This window comes from Aythya fuligula, chromosome W (assembly GCF_009819795.1).
Source record: "Aythya fuligula isolate bAytFul2 chromosome W, bAytFul2.pri, whole genome shotgun sequence".
Taxonomy (NCBI): domain Eukaryota; kingdom Metazoa; phylum Chordata; class Aves; order Anseriformes; family Anatidae; genus Aythya; species Aythya fuligula.
The window spans coordinates 13,990,725-14,010,120 of record NC_045594.1 but is presented as its reverse complement, the minus strand read 5'-3'; the positions used below and the strand labels follow the sequence as shown (position 1 = coordinate 14,010,120).

Sequence of the window (19,396 nt, the reverse complement as noted above, 5' to 3'; positions counted from 1 at the left end):
TGCGAACTTACTGAGGGTACACTCAATGCCCTCATCCAGATCATCGATGAAGATATTAAAGAGGACTGGCCCCAGCACCGAGCCCTGGGGAACACCACTAGTAACCGGCCTCCAACTGGATTTGACTCCATTTACCACGACTCTTTGGGCCCGGCTATCCAGCCAGTTTCTAACCCAACGAAGCGTGCGCCAGTCCAAGCCAAGAGCAGCCAGTTTCTTGAGGAGAATGCTGTGGGAAACGGTGTCAAAAGCCTTGCTGAAGTCAAGGTAGACCACATGCACAGCCTTTCCCTCATCCACCAAGCGCGTCACTTTGTCATAGAAGGAGATCAGGCTCGTCAAGCAGGACCTGCCTTTCAGAAACCCATGCTGACTGGGCCTGATCGCCTGCTTGCCCTGCAAGTGCCGCGTGATGGCTCTCAAGATAATCTGCTCCATGAGCTTCCCTGGCACTGAGGTCAAACTGACAGGCCTATAGTTGCCCGGGTCTGCCCTACGGCCCTTCTTGTAGATGGGCGTCACATTTCCTAGCCGCCAGTCAACTGGGACCTCCCCCGATAGCCAGGACTGTTGATAAATGATGGTAAGCGCCTTGGCCAGCTCCTCTGCCAGTTCTCTCAGTACCCTCGGGTGGATCCCATCCGGCCACATCGACTTGCGCGCATCCAAGTGCCGTACCAGGTCACCAACCATTTCTTCGTGGATAGTGAGGGCCACATTCAGCCCCCCATCCCCTTCTGCCAGCTCAGGGTACTGGGTATCCAGAGAACAACCGGTATTGCCGCTAAAGACTGAGGCAAAGAAGGCATAAGCACCTCCACCTTTTCCTCATCTTTTGTAACAAGGTTTCCCCCCCGCATCCAGTAAAGGATGGAGATTCTCCTTAGAATTTTCCCACTGAATACCTAATTAGATTACCACACCAGAGGAAATAATCTAGCAGATAAAGAATACCACTTAGAATATTCCAATACCACTTAGAATATTCCCACTGAATACCCAATGATTGACATAATAATCTTATTATTTTAGAAGTAAAGTGTGTGCCCTGATCAGAACCAATGTACTGTATTATCCCATATCTAGGTATCAGGTGTTCTAATAAAATTTTTGCCACCATTTGTGCCGTAGCTCGTGCTACGGGATAAGCTTCTACCCATTGCATTAAATGATCTACTATTACCAATACATACTTTATCCTCCCTACCTTGGGCAATTCAGTGAAATCAACTTGTACTCTCTCGGAAGGCCCATAAGCTGTTTTTCTCCCTCCCGTGGCTGCTTGTCGAAACACTTTCTTATTTATCTTCTGACAAGGTAAGCAACGTGGTGTAATTGGCTTTGCTATTTCAAAAAAAAACAAACAAAAAACAAAAAACAACAATGCAACCAAATTGTTTTAGTAAATGGTCACTTAACACCTGTGTACCCCAATGTGTTTGTGCATGCAAACGTCCCAATATTTGCTTATCGGTTAGAAGACCTCCGCACTCGCTTCGGAACTAAGTTCCGTCTCAGTCACACTCTTACACACACGCAGGCAACCGAATCCCACCCAACTGAACGGTATACGCCTTAAACACTTACGACTCTGTCGTCTTCGTCCAGATCTTCGCGCGCAGAATTACGGGCAAAAACAATGCTGCAGCCGGCAAGGGAGCTCATAACAAAAACAAAATCTTTGCTTACCTTTATTCAGGTTCAAATGGCATTGGTTCCGGACAGGAGCCACCAAATGGTGGGGCGCCTCTCCTAGATTAAAATCCAGGAACCAAAACCATCCCGGACGAGCCCCCAAGTTGTTATAAATAGCTCAGTCCCAAAAGAGGACTATAATCAAAGTTTACAATTTATTAAAAGAATAGAGGTAAGCAAACAGCGCTGGGTGCGCCAGGAGTCTCCGCTCCACCTAGTCGCACACCCGTTACATCAAGATGCTGATTTTTTATGCTCCTAGACTAATACATATTCATTACTATTTCTAAAAAAGAAAACCACAACGGAGTTATTATAATTAGTTCCGGAATCTGAACCCTCCTACTGGAGCATGCGTATCAGTCTCTGGTGGTCCCTCTGGGGGTCTTCCATGATGAAGGCTCATAGTCTTCCCCTCCAGCTTTTTTTTTCTTGTCCTTCTTCTTTGTACTCCTTGGCTGCATGTCAAAAGCTTGCACAGCGTTCCCTGCGAGCTTTGTCTTTTAGCCGTCCTTCAGCTTTTCCCTTCTCCTTAATCTCCTGGCCAGATATCAGGGGCTTGCATAGTGTCCCGTTCAGAAGCCAGAACAGTTAGCAGTTGTTCTGAAACCCCCAGGTATCAGAGACTTCAAGGAAAGAACATACGAATACATTTTCCTTCAAGCTCTCCATTGACACGAATTGTTAAAACATTCCTCACAGATCATAATAGGCAAGACGCCTTCAGTCAAGGGGTTGGGCCCGCTTTCAGGGTCGATTGGGGCTTGTGTTACCATTCAGTTCAGCCTGTCGGCGTGATCCAGCTCCTGGAAAACAAATCACAATTTTATATGGGTTTAAAAAAAAGGTTCTTATGTTATTTTCTCGGGTGTCGTGGTTTAACCCGGCTGGCAGCTAAACACTACGCAGCCGTTCGCTCACCCTCCCCCCTCCCTCTCTGGGGCGGGGGAGAGAAATGGAAAGTGAAGCCCGTGAGTTGAGATAAAGACAGTTTAATAAGACAGGAAAATAATAATAATAATAATAATAATAATAATACAATGATAATAATAGTACTACTACTAATATGTACAAACAAGTGATACACAATGCAATTGCTCACCACCCGCTGACCGATGCCCAGCTTAACCCCGAGCAGTCCGGCCCCCTCCCCCCGGCTAGCCACCCCTATATATTGTTTAGCATGACGTCAGATGGTATGGAATACCCCTTTGGCTAGTTCAGGTCACCTGTCCTGGGTCTGTCCCCTCCCAGCTCTTACTGCACCCCCAGCCTGCCTGTTGGCAGGACAGAGCAAAAGGCTGAGATGTCCTTGGCTTGGTATAAGCACTGCTCTGCAACAATTAAAACATCAGGGTGTTATCAGCACTCTTCTCATCCTAAGCCCAAACACAGCATTCCACCAGCTACTAGGAAGAAAATTAATTCTGTTCTAACTGAAACCAGGACATCTATCCACCCCTTATTCCATACCATTTATGTCATGCTCAGGTTACACTCTTTTCCATACATTCTAATTAGTCACCTATAGTAGTCATGGTAGTGGTAACATACAGTATTATATAGTAATTAACATGGTACAATTCAGTTCATGGGCTATTCTCACCCAGTATTAAATCTCCTTGAGGTACACACCGGACCTCTCCGTTCTTTTGCATCACCCACCAAGTGTATCCAGGTCCCTGAGCGAAAACAATTCCACGAATGGGTTTGCCTTTTCCTGAGGCAGGAGTAGCCAAGACTGTTTTACCCAGCATATTTCTTACATGCACTACAGGAACTTTATCCCCATCTACAGTACGTAACAGGTTTGATTGGGCAGGTCCAGCTCGGTTGGCAGATCCCCTAGTATTGACTAGCCAGGTGGCCTTTGCCAAATGCGTATCCCAGTTTTTGAATGTCCCAGCGCCCATTGCTTTCAATGTAGTCTTTAACAGTCCATTGTATCGTTCAACTTTCCCGGAGGCTGGTGCATGATAGGGGATGTGATACACCCACTCAATACCATGTTCTTTGGCCCAAGTGTCTATAAGGTTGTTTCGGAAATGAGTTCCATCGTCTGACTCTATTCTTTCTGGGGTGCCATGTCGCCATAGGACTTGCTTTTCAAGGCCCAGGATAGTGTTCCGGGCGGTGGCATGAGGCACAGGATATGTTTCCAGCCATCCGGTGGTTGCTTCCACCATTGTAAGTACGTGGCGCTTGCCATTGTGAGTTTGAGGGAGTGTGATGTAATCAATCTGCCAGGCCTCTCCATATTTATATTTCAGCCATCGTCCTCCATACCAAAGAGGCTTTGACCGTTTGGCTTGCTTGATTGCAGCACATGTTTCACAGTCATGAATAACCTGTGCTATAGCGTCCATGGTCAGGTCCACCCCTTGATCACGAGCCCATCTGTATGTTGCATCTCTACCTTGATGGCCTGAGGTGTCATGGGCCCATCGGGCTATAAATAATTCACCTTTATGCTGCCAATCCAGAACCACCTGAGCTACTTCAATCTTAGCAGCCTGATCCACCTGCTGGTTGTTCTGATGTTCTTCAGTAGCCCGATTCTTGGGCACACGAGCATCTACGTGACATACTTTCACAGCCAGGTTCTCTACCCGAGCAGCAATATCTTGCCACAATGCAGCAGCCCAGATGGGTTTGCCCCTACGCTTCCAGTTGTTTTGCTTCCATTGCTGTAACCATCCCCACAGGGCATTTGCTACCATCCATGAATCGGTGTAGAGATAGAGAACTGGCCATTTTTCTCGTTCAGCAATGTCTAAAGCCAGCTGAATGGCCTTCACTTCTGCAAACTGACTCGATTCACCTTCTCCCTCAGCAGCTTCTGCAACTCATCATGTAGGACTCCATACAGCAGCCTTCCATCTCCGATGCTTCCCCACTAATACGACAGGACCCATCAGTGTACAGGGCATATTTCTTTTCATTCTCTGGTAACTGGTTGTACAGTGGGGCTTCTTCAGCACGACCCACCTCCTCCTCTGATGATATCCCAAAGTATTTGCCTTCTGGCCAGTCCATAATCACTTCCAATATTCCTGGGCGACTGGGGTTTCCTATTCGAGCCCGCTGAGTGATCAGTGCAACCCACTTGCTCCATGTAGCATCAGTTGCATGATGCGTAGAAGAGACCCTTCCCTTGAACATCCAGCCTAGTACCGGCAATCGGGGTGCTAGGAGGAGCTGCGCTTCAGTACCGACCACCTCTGAAGTAGATCGAACTCCTTCATATGCTGCCAATATCTCCTTTTCAGTTGGAGTATAGCGGGCCTCAGACCCTCTGTATCCCCGGCTCCAAAACCCCAGGGGCCGACCTCGAGTTTCCCCAGGTTCTTTCTGCCAGAGGCTCCAGGTGGGGCCATTCTCCCCGGCTGCAGTGTAGAGCACATTCTTAACATCTGTTCCTGTTCGAACTGGCCCAAGGGCTACTGCATGAACTATTTCCTGCTTAATTTGTTCAAAGGCTTGTCGTTGTTCAGGGCCCCATTCAAACTCATTCTTCTTACGGGTTACTTGGTAGAGCGGGTTTACAATCAGACTGTAATTTGGGATGTGCATTCTCCAAAACCCCACAACACCTAGGAAAGTCTGTGTTTCTTTTTTGCTAGTTGGTGGAGACATAGCTGTTATTTTGTTGGTCACGTCCATTGGGATTTGACGACGTCCATCTTGCCATTTTATTCCTAAAAACTGGATCTCTCGTGCAGGTCCTTTGACTTTATTTTGTTTTATGGCAAAACCGGCTTTCAGAAGGATTTGGACTATTTTCTTCCGTTTCTCGAAAACTTCCTCTGCTGTGTCACCCCACACAATAATGTCATTGATGTACTGCAGGTGTTCAGGAGCTTCCCCCTGCTCCAGCGCAGACTGGATCAGTCCATGGCAAATGGTAGGGCTGTGTTTCCACCCCTGGGGCAGTCGATTCCAAGTATATTGGACTCCCCTCCAAGTGAAAGCAAACTGTGGCCTGCACTCTGCTGCTAGAGGGATGGAGAAAAATGCATTAGCGATATCAATTGTGGCGTACCACTTGGCTGCCTTCGATTCAAGTTCGTACTGAAGTTCCAGCATGTCCGGCACTGCAGCACTCAGTGGTGGCGTCACTTCGTTCAGGCCACGATAGTCCACTGTTAGTCTCCACTCGCCATTAGACTTTCGCACTGGCCATATGGGACTATTGAAAGGTGAATGAGTCTTGCTGATCACTCCTTGGCTCTCCAATTGACGAATTAGCTTATGGATGGGAATCAGGGAGTCTCGGTTAGTGCGATATTGCCGCCGGTGCACAGTTGTGGTAGCGATTGGCACTTGCTGTTCTTCGACCCTCAGCAACCCCACAACAGAGGGGTCCTCTGAGAGACCAGGCAAGGTAGATAATTGTTTAATGCCCTCTGTCTCTAAGGCAGCTATACCAAAAGCCCACCGGAACCCTTTTCCTTTTGGGTCCTTGCAATATCCTCTTCTAAGATAGTCTATGCCAAGGATACATGGAGCATCCGGGCCAGTCACAATGCGGTGCTTTTCCCACTCATTCCCAGTCAGACTCACTTCAGCCTCCAATACAGTCAACTGCTGAGATCCGCCTGTCACTCCACAAATATAGATGGGCTCTGGTCCTTTATATCTCGATGGCATTAGAGTACATTGTGCACCGGTGTCTACTAAAGCCTTATACTTCTGTGCGTCTGACGTGCCAGGCCATCGAATCCACACAGTCCAATAAACTCGATTGTCCCTTTCCTCCCCCTGGCTGGAGGCAGGGCCTCCCTAATCCTGGTCGGAATCTTCTTTGTTTCTGTGTTTGAAGGACTGTCTGCTGGAAGTTGGAGCAGCAAACTTTTCAGAGAATCCCTTTTTCTTGATTGTTTTCTTTTGCAACTCACGTACCCTTGCCTCTAGGGTCGCGGTAGATTTTCCATCCCATTTTCTCATGTCCTCTCCATGGTCTCGTAAATAAAACCACAGGGTGGCACGGGGTGAGTACCCACCATATCGTCTTCCTTGTGTGGATGAACGCCTACCCCTGATAGCTGAGACACTGCTCTGTACAGGTGCAGAGGAGAATAATCTCTCTTCAAGTTGGTGAACCTTTCCAGAAAGTTTCTCCACAGTGTTCTCTTTTGGTCGGTGGACACTGGTTGGTTCAGGTGGGGAGGAAGATAGATTCTCTTCCAGTTGGTGGAACTCTTCAGAAAGTTTCTCCACAGCTGAGACGCAGGCCTGTAAGGAAGAGGAGAGACTTTCTTCGTACTGCCGGAGTTGTTTAGCCACTTCATCCACTGTGGGTTCCTCATCCTCTTTCCAGGCCATTATTGCCAATGAGCTGGCATATGATGATGGTGCACTCCGTACAAACTTCTGCCACATGGGTCGCGTACACCTGACTTCATCTGGATCTTTGGATGTTTGTCTGAGGTCTGGATCCTCATAAATCACTTCCCGTACGGCTAATTCTCTCAGGTACTGGATTCCCTTCTCCATAGTGGTCCACTTGCCTGGTAGACATAAAAGTTCTTCCTTGAAGGGATACCTTTCCCTCACAGCTGAGAGGAGACGCCTCCAGAGGCTGTGAGATTGTGCTCCATCTGCAATTGCTTTGTCAATGCCTGCATCTCTAGCAAGGGATCCCAGTCGCTTGGCTTCCCTGCCGTCTAATTCCACACAATTGGCTCCAGAGTCCCAGCATCGGAGCAGCCAGGTGACAAGCTGCTCACCTATACAGCGACCAAAATCTTTTCGCACATCTCGTAACTCACGCTCGTTTAGGCTTCGGGTAGTTACTGTTGATTTTTCGGCATCCTCATCTTCCTCCTCCTGAACCCTTGATGGCCCAGCGTCGTCGTCGTCTCCGTCGTCTCTATACCTAGATTTGGCAGAAGATTCTCTGCGTTCTAAACGACCTGAATCTCTATACCATTTTTTCACCTTCTCTACAGGGGCAGCTTGCACTGCTACTGCTCGTTTCTCTGACCTTGTTACAGGGTCTGCCACAGAGGTTGGAATACCCTCTGCAGGGTCAACTTGCACTGCTACAGCTCGTTTCTCTGACCCAGCTGCAGGAGCTGGAGTGGCTGCAGGAGCTTGAACTGGAGCGGCTGTAGGAACCGGAGCTGGAGCGGCTGCAGGAGCTGAGACTGGAGCGGCTGCAGAATCCACCGTAGGGGTCACAGTGACCGTTGGATCTGTCACGGGACTTGGAGTGGCCGCAGGGTCTGTCACTAAGTTGATAGCAGTATCCATGGCAGCACAATAGGCATGAGCCAGGCCCCAGCATGTTACAATGATTTGTGTTACTTTGGAACTGCCAGAATCGCGACACCTTTTTTTCAAGCATTCTGCCAGTTTTTGAGGATTTTGCAGTTGTTCAGGGGTGAATTTCCAAAACACTGGGGGTGCCAACTAGTCTAGATGCCTGCCCATATCCTCCCATACTCCCTGCCACCCACAACTATACTGCCTCCGGGCAGATCTCCGGATGAGCTTCCTAAGTAGTTGTTTAACTTTAAGCAGAACCTGAAGCGCATTCAGGAGGCAGAACAACAGGACTATGCTGGTCTGAGTATCCCAAGGATATTCAATATCTTGGAGAGCTATTGTAACAAGCTTGGAGGATAAGAGGGTGGTGAAGGAGGAAGGGAGAGTGATCAAGGAGGGTACAGGGGTGGTGAAGGAGAAAGGGAGAGTGATCAAGTAAGAAAAATTATCTTCCCCTTTCCCCTCCACAGATTGACTCCCTAATGAAAAAAGGCAACAGATATAATTGCTAATAGTTTCCAAAATACAGTTTCCAAAGTATAGAATCGAAGATGTTACTGAGTACAAATACCAGGTTAGAGTCATGGCAAGATATTTCATCATCTCATAAGCCACTGATACAACACACAGTACCATAATGGTCTGAAACCAGGGCCCGGAGAGGATAAACAACATGACAGAGAGCACATAAAGAAAATAACGTGCTATAATACTCAATTTGGAAAACAGGCGCAGCAGAGTTGAGATTAAAGCAATCAGCATTATGACAAGTGACTATTAAGCAGGTCTAATACACCAATTTTAGTTTAACACACTCTGGTCAGATCTGCCGTTATCTCAACCTTTCGAGCCCCACGTTGGGCGCCAAAAAGACTGTCGTGGTTTAACCCGGCTGGCAGCTAAACACCACGCAGCCGTTCGCTCACCCTCCCCCCTCCCTCTCTGGGATGGGGGAGAGAAATGGAAAGTGAAGCCCGTGAGTTGAGATAAAGACAGTTTAATAAGACAGGAAAATAATAATAATAATAATAATAATACAATGATGATAATAGTACTACTACTAATAATATGTACAAACAAGTGATGCACAATGCAATTGCTCACCACCCGCTGACCGATGCCCAGCTTAACCCCGAGCAGTCCGGCCCCCTCCCCCCGGCTAGCCACCCCTATATATTGTTTAGCATGACGTCAGATGGTATGGAATACCCCTTTGGCTAGTTTGGGTCACCTGTCCTGGGTCTGTCCCCTCCCAGCTCTTACTGCACCCCCAGCCTGCCTGTTGGCAGGACAGAGCAAAAGGCTGAGATGTCCTTGGCTTGGTATAAGCACTGCTCTGCAACAATTAAAACATCAGGGTGTTATCAGCACTCTTCTCATCCTAAGCCAAAACACAGCATTCCACCAGCTACTAGGAAGAAAATTAATTCTGTTCTAACTGAAACCAGGACATCGGGACAACCTAACCTTAGTGCGGGAGAAGTCCGGTCGAGGCCCTCTCACTCGGCAGTCAATACCCGTAGGGGTTGCCTCCCTCGGTAGACCATGCACACCGCAGTCGAGGGTCCTGCCCCGGTCTTGCCTTCTCCCTTTCTTCCCTTCAGGCTCGTCCCCCTTATTTGGCATCCTTAATTCATGCAGAGCGTCACTGCCAGAACATTAGTTCTTCTTTAGCTTTAATTTCAGTTCCCCAGGAGCGGACTCAACCCTCCAAGTTTCGGTATTTATTGGTCCTTTTATTCTGGATGTGCGGGTCCAACCCCTTTCTGCTGTTCTCACAGCTGTTTCAGTAGTAAGTAAAACAAGGTACGGTCCCTCCCATCGGGGGTTCAATGATTCTTCCCTCCAGGTTTTTATTAAGACCTTGTCTCCTGGTTCTATCTTATGAATAGCAAATCCTAAAGGTGGTGTTTGAGCCATCACTCCAATTTCTCTTAGCTCTTGTAATCTCCTTCCAATAGTAGCATCCAGAAATATATAATTACGACCCTCAACTACATTGTTGCCTAGAGGCATCCCTTGAGAATAAGGCATACCATATAACATTTCATATGGCGATAATCCAGTCTCACTGTGTGGTTTAGTTCTTATGTTTAGAAGTGCCAATGGTAAGCATTTCATCCAGGGCATTTGTGTCTCGATCATTGATTTAGCCAATTGTTGTTTTATTGTTTGATTCAATTCAATTCAATGATTTCTACTTTCCCTGAGCTTTGTGGGTGCCACGGAGTATGGTATTCCCACTGAACACCCAATGATTGACAGAATACTTTTATTATTTTAGAACTAAGCTGTGTGCCCTGAGCAGAGTCAATGTACTGGATTATCCCATATTTAGGTATCAGGTGTTCTAATAGAATTTTTACCACCATTTGTGCCGTAGCTCATGCTACGGGATAAGCTTCTACCCATTGCATTAAATGATCTACTATTACCAATAGATATTTTATCCTCCCTACCTTGGGCAATTCAGTGAAATCAACTTGTACTCTCTCGGAAGGCCCATAAGCTGTTTTTCTCCCTCCCGTGGCTGCTTGTCGAAACACTTTCTTATTTATCTTCTGACAAGGTAAGCAACGTGGTGTAATTTGCTTTGCTATTTCAAAAAAAAAAACAAAAAAAAAAACACGTAACCAAACTGTTTTAGCAAATGATCAGTTAACACCTTTGTACCCCAATGTGTTTGTGCATGCAAACGTCCCAATATTTGCTTCGCGTAAGCTTTTGGCAGTATCTCTCGCCTGTCTGGCACCGTCCATTTTCCTTGTTCTAACTTAGCCCCTATTTTCTCCAGTTTCGTTTGTTTGTTTTGTTTTCCATTGCATTTCAAAGTTGGTCCAAAAGTTCCATAGGGGTTTCTTTTGGACCTTGTTGGAACTGATTCTCCATTCCCAATTTAACCAGATTTTGGTATTTACCGTTCATTATTTCCGGGGTGGCTATAGTCTCAGTGGGGGGTCGGTCAGGGGAATGCAATTGTCAACAGTTCCCTGAGCGGTCCCATCGGCAATCTGAGCTCACTCATAAACTCAGGTTGTTTTAAGAGTTAGCTGCCCTTCTGTTTCCATGACAACTCTCTCGGACCCATCATGGTTCCTCTGCCCCAAAGGGCTCACACCGGTGATTTTGAGATCACAGCCTCCTGTTGAGGCAGAACTATTAACATTCCTACATCCTCTTTCCCTGCTCATTCAACTTCAAACAGCTCTGTTAAATACTACATGCCACACCTTTAACACCGTCCACAACTCTTTTAACACTTCCTTTTATCTTTCTCCAGCCTGTACTTTTCTCATGCCAACACCAAAGGCTCAGTCAAGGGCCAATTAATTCCACTCCTTTTCTCTCTAAGATGCTGAAACAACGTATCAGTATACTACACTTCATCCTATTTTCCTTCTCTCCTCAAAAACATTAGTTGCAAGATAGTGTTACAGTCGACTGATCCATAAAGTGGCCATTTAGCTTATGTAGTGGCCACCACTGATTGCAATACTTAGTGGAAGTCCTCTTCCTTTCTGCGCTCCAAGTTCTAACAATATCCTTCGAATGTGCCAATATGCACCCAAGGAGGCTTTCTTTAAAACGTCTTTGTTTTGGATATTACTCATTTCTTTGATTTTCCATTCCCTTTTATTTATTTATTACTGTTCCTTATTAGTTGCCGCCCTTTGTTTCAATTTCCACGCAAACCTTTTTACTATCTTTTCCTAATCTTCTTCCCAAATGTCCCAGTTCTCTGGGATTAAATGCTTCTTCCCGCATACAAACTTTACTATTTCAGATTATTAAGGAGCCCCGTTCCAATCATAAATCCACGGAACTTCAGGAAAAGAGCTGAAGCACTCAGCCTTCCGTCTTCTAGACGAACATGACCACCTTTTCCACAAAATTTACATTTCAACAGGACCGAATTTCAAGCCGAATGCCGATTTTTCTCATGCACTTTCTTAGTAAGCCCATACAAAACAAGGGATCATCACTCCTGTGTATCCGTCAATATGGGGGCTTTAAAAAGGTATTGAGGCCTAAATAAATTCGCTCTCCCCCTTCTTACCGGATTCCCAGGGCTCAAACCCGAACCACCAAAGAAATGACTCTCTCCGTTCTACCGCTTCGATAATCAGTCAGCCCCCTCCCCCTCTCCAGTACTTGGGAAACTGACCAAACACCACAGCAAATACACCAAGGCTTCTAAACTGTTAGTTACTTAGATAATGCTCCCGCCTTTTTTCTTGTCACACTCAAAGCATTTAAGAGCAAAAATAGGATCACAAGATACACTGCCAGGCCCACATATTGGGCACCACCAATCAACACTTGGATAAAACAGCACTTCTTTTCAGTCTGTCACGCACTTCGTTCGTCTCCGGCCGCTCCCCTCACGGAGAACACGGAACCGCGGATCGGAACTCCACACTCGCTTCGCAGCGACGCTGCGTCTCACTCCCACAGCACAATCATGCAATCACACAGAGAGGCCTCTAGCACATCTCATTCATACCACAAGAATATAATTTAGAATGATAACCAACCAAACAAGTATTGCCTCTGACTGTGTTCTTCGTGGAGTGACTCATTCCACTTGGTTTCAAACCCTTACACAAATGCTTTCAACACAAAATACCTGCACATTTAAGAATAAGACATACAATTATTAACACTCCAGTTAGTATCCCTCCAGCAGCTGAAAACATACCGCTTGTCCGCAGCTTCAGGAGGCCTTTGTCTGCTCCTGCGGTGAGCGGCCGAGAGCGGAGTCCCCTCCGAGCAAAACACTCAGGCTGCACCTAGGGGCGTCCGCTAATCATTATTCCTAATGGACTTTCTGGTGGTATGTCTGGTAATTTGCTCCCTTTCTTCTGGTCCTTGGTCTTCAGTTCTGTCTGACCCATCTAGGAATTTTACTATGGCAATTCCCACAGCCCTTGGTTACCTTAGTAAGAGTGTCTTGCAGGGGGTTCAGGACCTATCACCCACCCACGAATCCTATAGGAATCGCTTCGGTCCTTCACCGGCCAAGTCCCTCGCGGGAGACTGGAGCCGCGGTTAGAAGACCTCCACACTCGCTTCGGAACTAAGTTCCGTCTCAGTCACACTCTTACACACGCAGGCAACCGAATTCCACCCAACCAAACGGTATACGCCTTAAATGCTTACGACTCCATCGTCTTCGCTTGGATCTTCGCGCGCAGAATTACGGGCAAAATACAGTGCTGCAGCCGGCAAGGGAGCTCGTAACAAAATCAAATTCTTTGCTTACCTTTATTCAGGTTCAAGATGCCATTAGTCCCGACCTGACTCGAACAGGAGCCACCAAATGGTGAGGCGCCTCTCCTAGATCAAATCAGAATTCAGGAACCAAAGCCATCCCGGACGAGCCCCCAACTGTTATAAATGACAATTCCCCCCTTTTCTTCTTTATAAACCGTTGATTTTTGAAAGACCTTTCTCTAAGGTGTAATTTGGTAGATTTCGTCTTCTCCTTCGCTTTCTTTGCTTTCCATCTCCTCATTATCACCTTATCTGAGTAAGGTGGTGGCTCCATGGTCATTTGTTTCAATAGTGCGGTTTCAGTTAACCACTGTACTAGTCCTCTTACACGGGGGATAATGCAGCAACCAATGGCTGTCAAAACTCCTACAACTACGATCAAGGATGTAAATATGCCTACTTTTTCTGCCAATTCACTGGCAAGGGTGGTAAGCCCTTGCAATGCTCTAGTTACTGAGCCATCTGGGGCAGTATTGCTGGGTGTAAGAGTGCAACAATGGTTGCTCAGTATCACACACACACCCCCCACCTCCTTCCTCCGCGAGCATCATACCTAATGATGTTCTGTTTTCCCAAGCCAGTTTGCTGGTGCCATCTAGAGCTTAGTAGATAAGCTCTTTTGTAGAGCTTAGTGATATGGTTTAGTGGAGGGCTGTTAGCGTTAGGTTGGAGGTTGGACTCGATGACCTTGAGGTCTCTTCCAACCTAGGAAATTCTGTGATTCTGTGATCTAGTTGTTCGGCAATTCCTCTCATCGCATCCCTTGTATAATTTATGACTCTCCGCTGATTAGAATAAATATAATTAATCCAATCCACATTCTTATCGATCGTTACCCACCAGAACAGTGACTCAAACCCTGCAGCAATTTGATTCCTGGCTTTCTGTTCACCGGAAACTCCTCTAGGCACCCCAATAGAATCTACGTATACTCTGTCATCGAATGATACTCCTAAGCTTCTTTAACTTCTTCTGGGTATTTGTGATGTTTCTCTTTCAAATGCCAGGGTGAAGGGTATAGCTAAACGAACAAGCGCACAAGTGCCTCCCCAGTTATATGGTAGGGTGGACCGTAAGATCTTCCCTCCACCGTACCACCTGAGATCTGCCCTGGGTGGGGATCTCAAGTCTTGAGCAGTTTCCCATCAAGTCCTTGGTAGCACAAGGCAAATTCTCCCAGATGCTGGGTAGCACTCACACCCTGCCGTGAGAGGCAAGCTGTATGGTTACCTATAGCTGTAGAGAATGCAGGGGGAACCACGATGTTGCTATCACACAAGGAACAGCAAAGAGAGACTTACAGGCCTCATTTCCCCAGGCAGTCTTTTCTTGGTACAATGTAATCATACATTGCATCCCCTGGGAATCCTTGGTCACACTTAAAACATCTTATCAAAGCCTGTCCCTGCTAGGATTCAGGCCACAACACAGGCAGCCTTCTTTGCCTGCCATTCCTTCATCTCTCTTCCTCTCCTTTCCATCCTGGCCCTGACTCCCCCTGAAGATTTTCTTCCTCTTTCTCCAACCCTCTGCCTCACTACCCGCTGCACTGTCAATACCATTAGTTTCGCTCTCTGCTTTTCCTTCTCATCTCCCCTCCGGACACACACCTCCAGGGCCTCCCGCAGGAGGGCCCCCCAGTGACTGTTCACTACATCCCCCCACCTTCTGGAGCATTTTCTGCATATCTTGCCAGGCTTTAATCACACAATGAACTTTCAAGAGCCCTTGGGATACCGGGTCCTCGGGACTCATCCCCGAGTACTTTCTCATTCTGACCCCAAGTCTCTCATATGATTTCTGTGTTGCACACTATCCTTACTCCAGCCAGGATTGGCAAGTGGGTATTTCTGCTCTGCCGGTAGTACCCCTGGTCCCGGAGGATGAGCTCTTTCCCATTCTTGTATAGCAGCTCTCCTCCTGATCATTCCCATCTCTTTCCCTGTAAACAACATACTTATAGGCATAATTCCCTCCCCCAAGAGTATAAGTCACGTCCTAGGAACTGGTCTATTTGTTCAGCTAGGCTGTTGGGGTCCTCGAATAAAGACTTCCTCTCCTTCTTAAAAGTCCTAACCTCTCTGCTGCTAAGGAGGGGGGGTAGTTCACCTAAGAGGATACACCGTTAGTGTTAGCACTGTTAGTGCCAGGGAAGGCAAAATTCTCAATATATCTTCTACCTTGTTCTAATTCTTGACAGAGCCTAGAGTACGATCCTTCTTTAGGGACAGTGTTAACTACAGTCCCTGTCTCCCTTCCTGGAGTGACTGCTGCTGCCACGGGTACAATATTAGGATTATAGGGAGCATAACTTGGCTCCTTCTCCGAAAAAGGAAGCTTATTGTTTACACATAAACGTAAAGCCTGAATTTTCATCAGCCCCGTATTTTGGCCAAAATACTGCTGTTTCCTTAATTGGTTCTTTTGTCCAGACTGATACACAATATTTATTTATTTTTTTTTCCCCTTTTACAATCTCCTCTAATTTTGGGATTACGTTTCCAATTTCTTATCATTCTTCAGGAAGAACTGTTGGTAGGCACTCCCCCAGGGATATTTCCCATTTTTCCTAGCCCTTGTCAGCGTGCTGCTACAGAAATTTCCCTCCTGCAGGGTACCTCACACTAACGTTCCGATTCTGGAAAATGGGGGTGTACTGCCAAGCACTTCCCCGTGCAAGGGCTACCACACACCTATGAATTTACCAGATTCCCTGGTGTACTTCCAAGCACTTCCCCCGTGCAAGGATTACCGTACACCAAGTTTCCCTGGTGTACTTCCAAGCACTTCCCTGCGCAAGGGCTTACCGTACACCAAATTTCCCGAGACTCTTCCTTTCTCTCCCTTATCTCACGCTTTGTCCGTCTCCGGCCACACCCCTCACGGAGCCACGGAACCGCGGATCAGGACTCCACACTCGCTTCGTACAAAAGTACGTCTCAATCACACATCACGCAGAGTCTCACCCAACCCCCAAGGCAATACTTAACATTTCTTACCTTGGTCTGTGCACAGAGTTACCGGATCAATTAGCAAACCCGGAGTGCCTACCTTCTTCTCTTATCCAGTACTTCACGGATCCTGCCTCTTTAATCAGTCTCGGGCCCTCTGTCAGCTCTCCGCAGAACCGCCACCGTCGATGCACAGGACCGTTGAAATCAGCGGGGCATGCTTTCCTCCTGCTGCGGCGGTGGGGCTCCCCGGTAGGTGACTGGATCCCGGACGAGCCCCCAAATTGCGAGAAACACTCCGTAGCCAATAACTTAGGCTCAGGCGAGGATCTCAGTGAAGTAGTAATTTACTCGCGATTGATTGCAATGGCGGGCGCCCCACAAGCAGGAGAGCGCACCTACTAGTTCCAAAACACAGTTTATATGCTTTTTGATGACAGGACCCTCCCCTGTTTCCCCACTGAGGGGGTAATCCAGGGACCTTACTTAAAGATCACCTAATTCCAACCCCCCCTCCCCACGCCCTGGGCAGGGACACCTTCCACTAGACCAGGTTGCTCAAAGCCCCATCCAACCTGGCCTTAAACACGTCCAGGGACAGGGCATCCACCACTTCTCTGGGCAACCCGTTCCAGTGCCTCACCCCCCTCTCAGGAAAGAATCGCTTCCAACTATCCAACCTAAGTCTACCCTCTCTGACTTCAAAACCATTACTCCTGGCCCTATCGCTCCTCTCCCTGGCAAAGAGTCCCTCCCCAGCTTTCCTGTAGGGCCCCCCCCCCCCTTTAGGTACTGGAAGGCCCCTCCAAGGTCTCCCCGGCGCCTTCTCTTCTCCAGGCCGAACCACCCCAACTCCCTCAGCCTGCCTTCCTAGGAGAGGTGCCCCAGCCCCCGGTCATCTTCGTGGCCCTCCTCTGGACGCCTTCTAGTACGTCCACGTCCTTCTTGTGCTGGGGACCCCAGAGCTGAACACAGTACTTACTCTAGGTGGGGCCTCACAAGAGCACAGCAGCAGAGAGGGAGAATCACCTCCCTCCACCTGCCGGCCACCCTCCTTTTGATGCGGCCCAGGATACGGTTGGCTTTCCGGGCTGCAAGCACACGTTGCATTGCCGGCTCCGGTTGACGAGCTTCTCATCAACCAACGCCCCCAGGCCCTTCTCCTCAGAGCTGCTCTCAATCCATTCTCCGCCCAGCCTGGATTTGTGCTTAGGATTGCCCCGGACCAGATGTGGGACCTCACGCTCGTAGCCCCAAGCGTTATTTATGACCCTATCAGCTCCACCCCAAACGCGCTGGTGGCTTTTGGGCGCTGCTCCCTGCAGGCAAATCCCCGCTTTTGCCAGGGCAGGCCTTACCTTTTCAGAACTTGCTCCACAACCTTCCCTGAGAGCCCCACTTCAACTGCTGGTGTTTCCGAGGGGGAAAGCTGCACCTCCCGTGCAGGGGGTGGCGGGAAGGAATACAAAGCCTGCGCTCAGCCCTGACGCATCACAACTGGGTTTCTGCTCAGCTGGGGAGGAAGCTTCTGGAAAACTAGGCAGCGCCCCCCGAGGCTGCCCAAGCGTGGTCCGCGGTGCCCTGCAGCCGCACGGAGAGCGGAGCTCAAACTGGCCCGACACGGCGGCAGGGACGCGGCCGTCCCCACACGTGCAGTTCCTGCCTGAGGAGGCCACAGCGCTTCTGCCTCTCTGACAGGCTTGGAGGGTAATGACATCAGAATACGCTCGCTTCAGTTTGAGCTTCCAGGCGGGCGCTACTGCCATCGGGATGGCCCACGGGGACGGGGCTGGGGGCAGGCAACCACAGGCAGCTTTAACATCTCAGTCCTCCCCGTCGGCCATCTCCCAGCTACCAAGTGGGCCAATCAATGTGACCAGACACCAATTCACCCAAGGCAACAAAAATATTTACAAAGCTACATCTCTCTTCATAACTGTTCGTTGTTTACGGCTGAAACCAGTCCTGGGACAGGATATGCTACCTGGACCGAGCAAAGCCTTTGATGTGGTCCCTCACCACATTCTTCTCTCTAAATTGCAGAGGTAGGGCTTTGAAGGATGGACTGTTGGGTGGATAAAGAATTGGTTGGCTGGTCGCGGCCAAAGGGTTGTGGTCAATGGCTCTATGTCTGGCCGGAGGCCAGTCACAAGTGGCGTCCCTCAGGGGTCGGGCTCGGGACCGGTGCTCTTCAACACCCTTAGCAATGGTATAGACGACAGAATCGCGCAAGTTTGCAGATGACACCAAGCTGAGCGGTGCAGTCGATACAATAGAGGGAAGGGATGCCATAAGTGCAAGGCGTTGACCTTGGGCTGGGGCAATCCTAGGTATCTCTATAGGCTGGGAGAAGAACTTCAGAGCAGCCCCGCGGAGAAGGACTTGGGGGTCCTGATGGACGAGAAGCTGGACGTGAGCCAGCAGCGCACGCTTGCAGCCCGGAAGGCCAACTAAGTCCTGGGCTGCATTAAAAAAGGGGTGACCAGCAGGGAGAGGGAGGAGATTCTCCCCCTCTACCCTGCTCTTGGGAGACCCCACCCGGAATACTGCGTGCAGGCCTGGGGCCCCCAGCACAAGAAGGATGTGGAGCTCTTGGAAAGGTCAGTCTCACCTCTGTCCCTGAAAAAGCTGTTGGAACAGCTTGTTCCGGATGCCATCTCCAAGCCACTGGAAGAGAAGAAAATTATGAGGAGTAGTCAGCATGGATTCACCAAGGGGAAATCGTGCTCGACCAACCTTGTAGCCTTCTATGATGGCATCACCAGCTGGGTTGATGGAGGGAGAGCAGTGGACGTCATCTACCTTGACTTTAGCAAGGCTTTTGACACTGTCTCCCACGACATCCTGCTAGCAAAGCTGAGAAGGCGTGGGATAGACAAGTGGACGGTAAGGTGGGTTGAGAACTGGCTGACTGGCCGAGCTCAGAGGGTGGCGATCGGTGGCGCAGAGTCCGGCTGGAGATCTGTGACTAGCGGTGTTCCCCAGGGGTCGGTGCTGGGTCCGGTCTTGTTCAACATCTTCATCGACGACCTTGATGAGGGAATAGTGTCCACCCTCCGCAAGTACGCCGATGATACAAAGCTGGGAGGAGTGGCCGACACGCCAGAAGGCTGTGCTGCCATTCAGCGAGACCTGGGCGGGAAGAAACCAAATGAAGTTTAACAAGAGCAAGTGTAGAGTCCTGCACCTGGGAAGGAACAACCGCA

The 19,396-nt window shown here is 48.6% G+C and overlaps 1 long non-coding RNA gene across 1 annotated transcript; it reads right to left on the bottom strand.

Moving 5' to 3' along the window:
- Positions 1-1,278: 1,278 nt before the first annotated feature.
- LOC116501431 lies at positions 1,279-18,948 on the bottom strand. The gene is made up of 3 exons (XR_004254429.1): positions 18,927-18,948; positions 12,501-12,592; positions 1,279-1,344 (listed from the first exon to the last, which is right to left on the bottom strand). It is a non-coding gene; the product is annotated as an uncharacterized LOC116501431 (long non-coding RNA).
- Between the last annotated feature and the right edge of the window lie 448 nt (positions 18,949-19,396).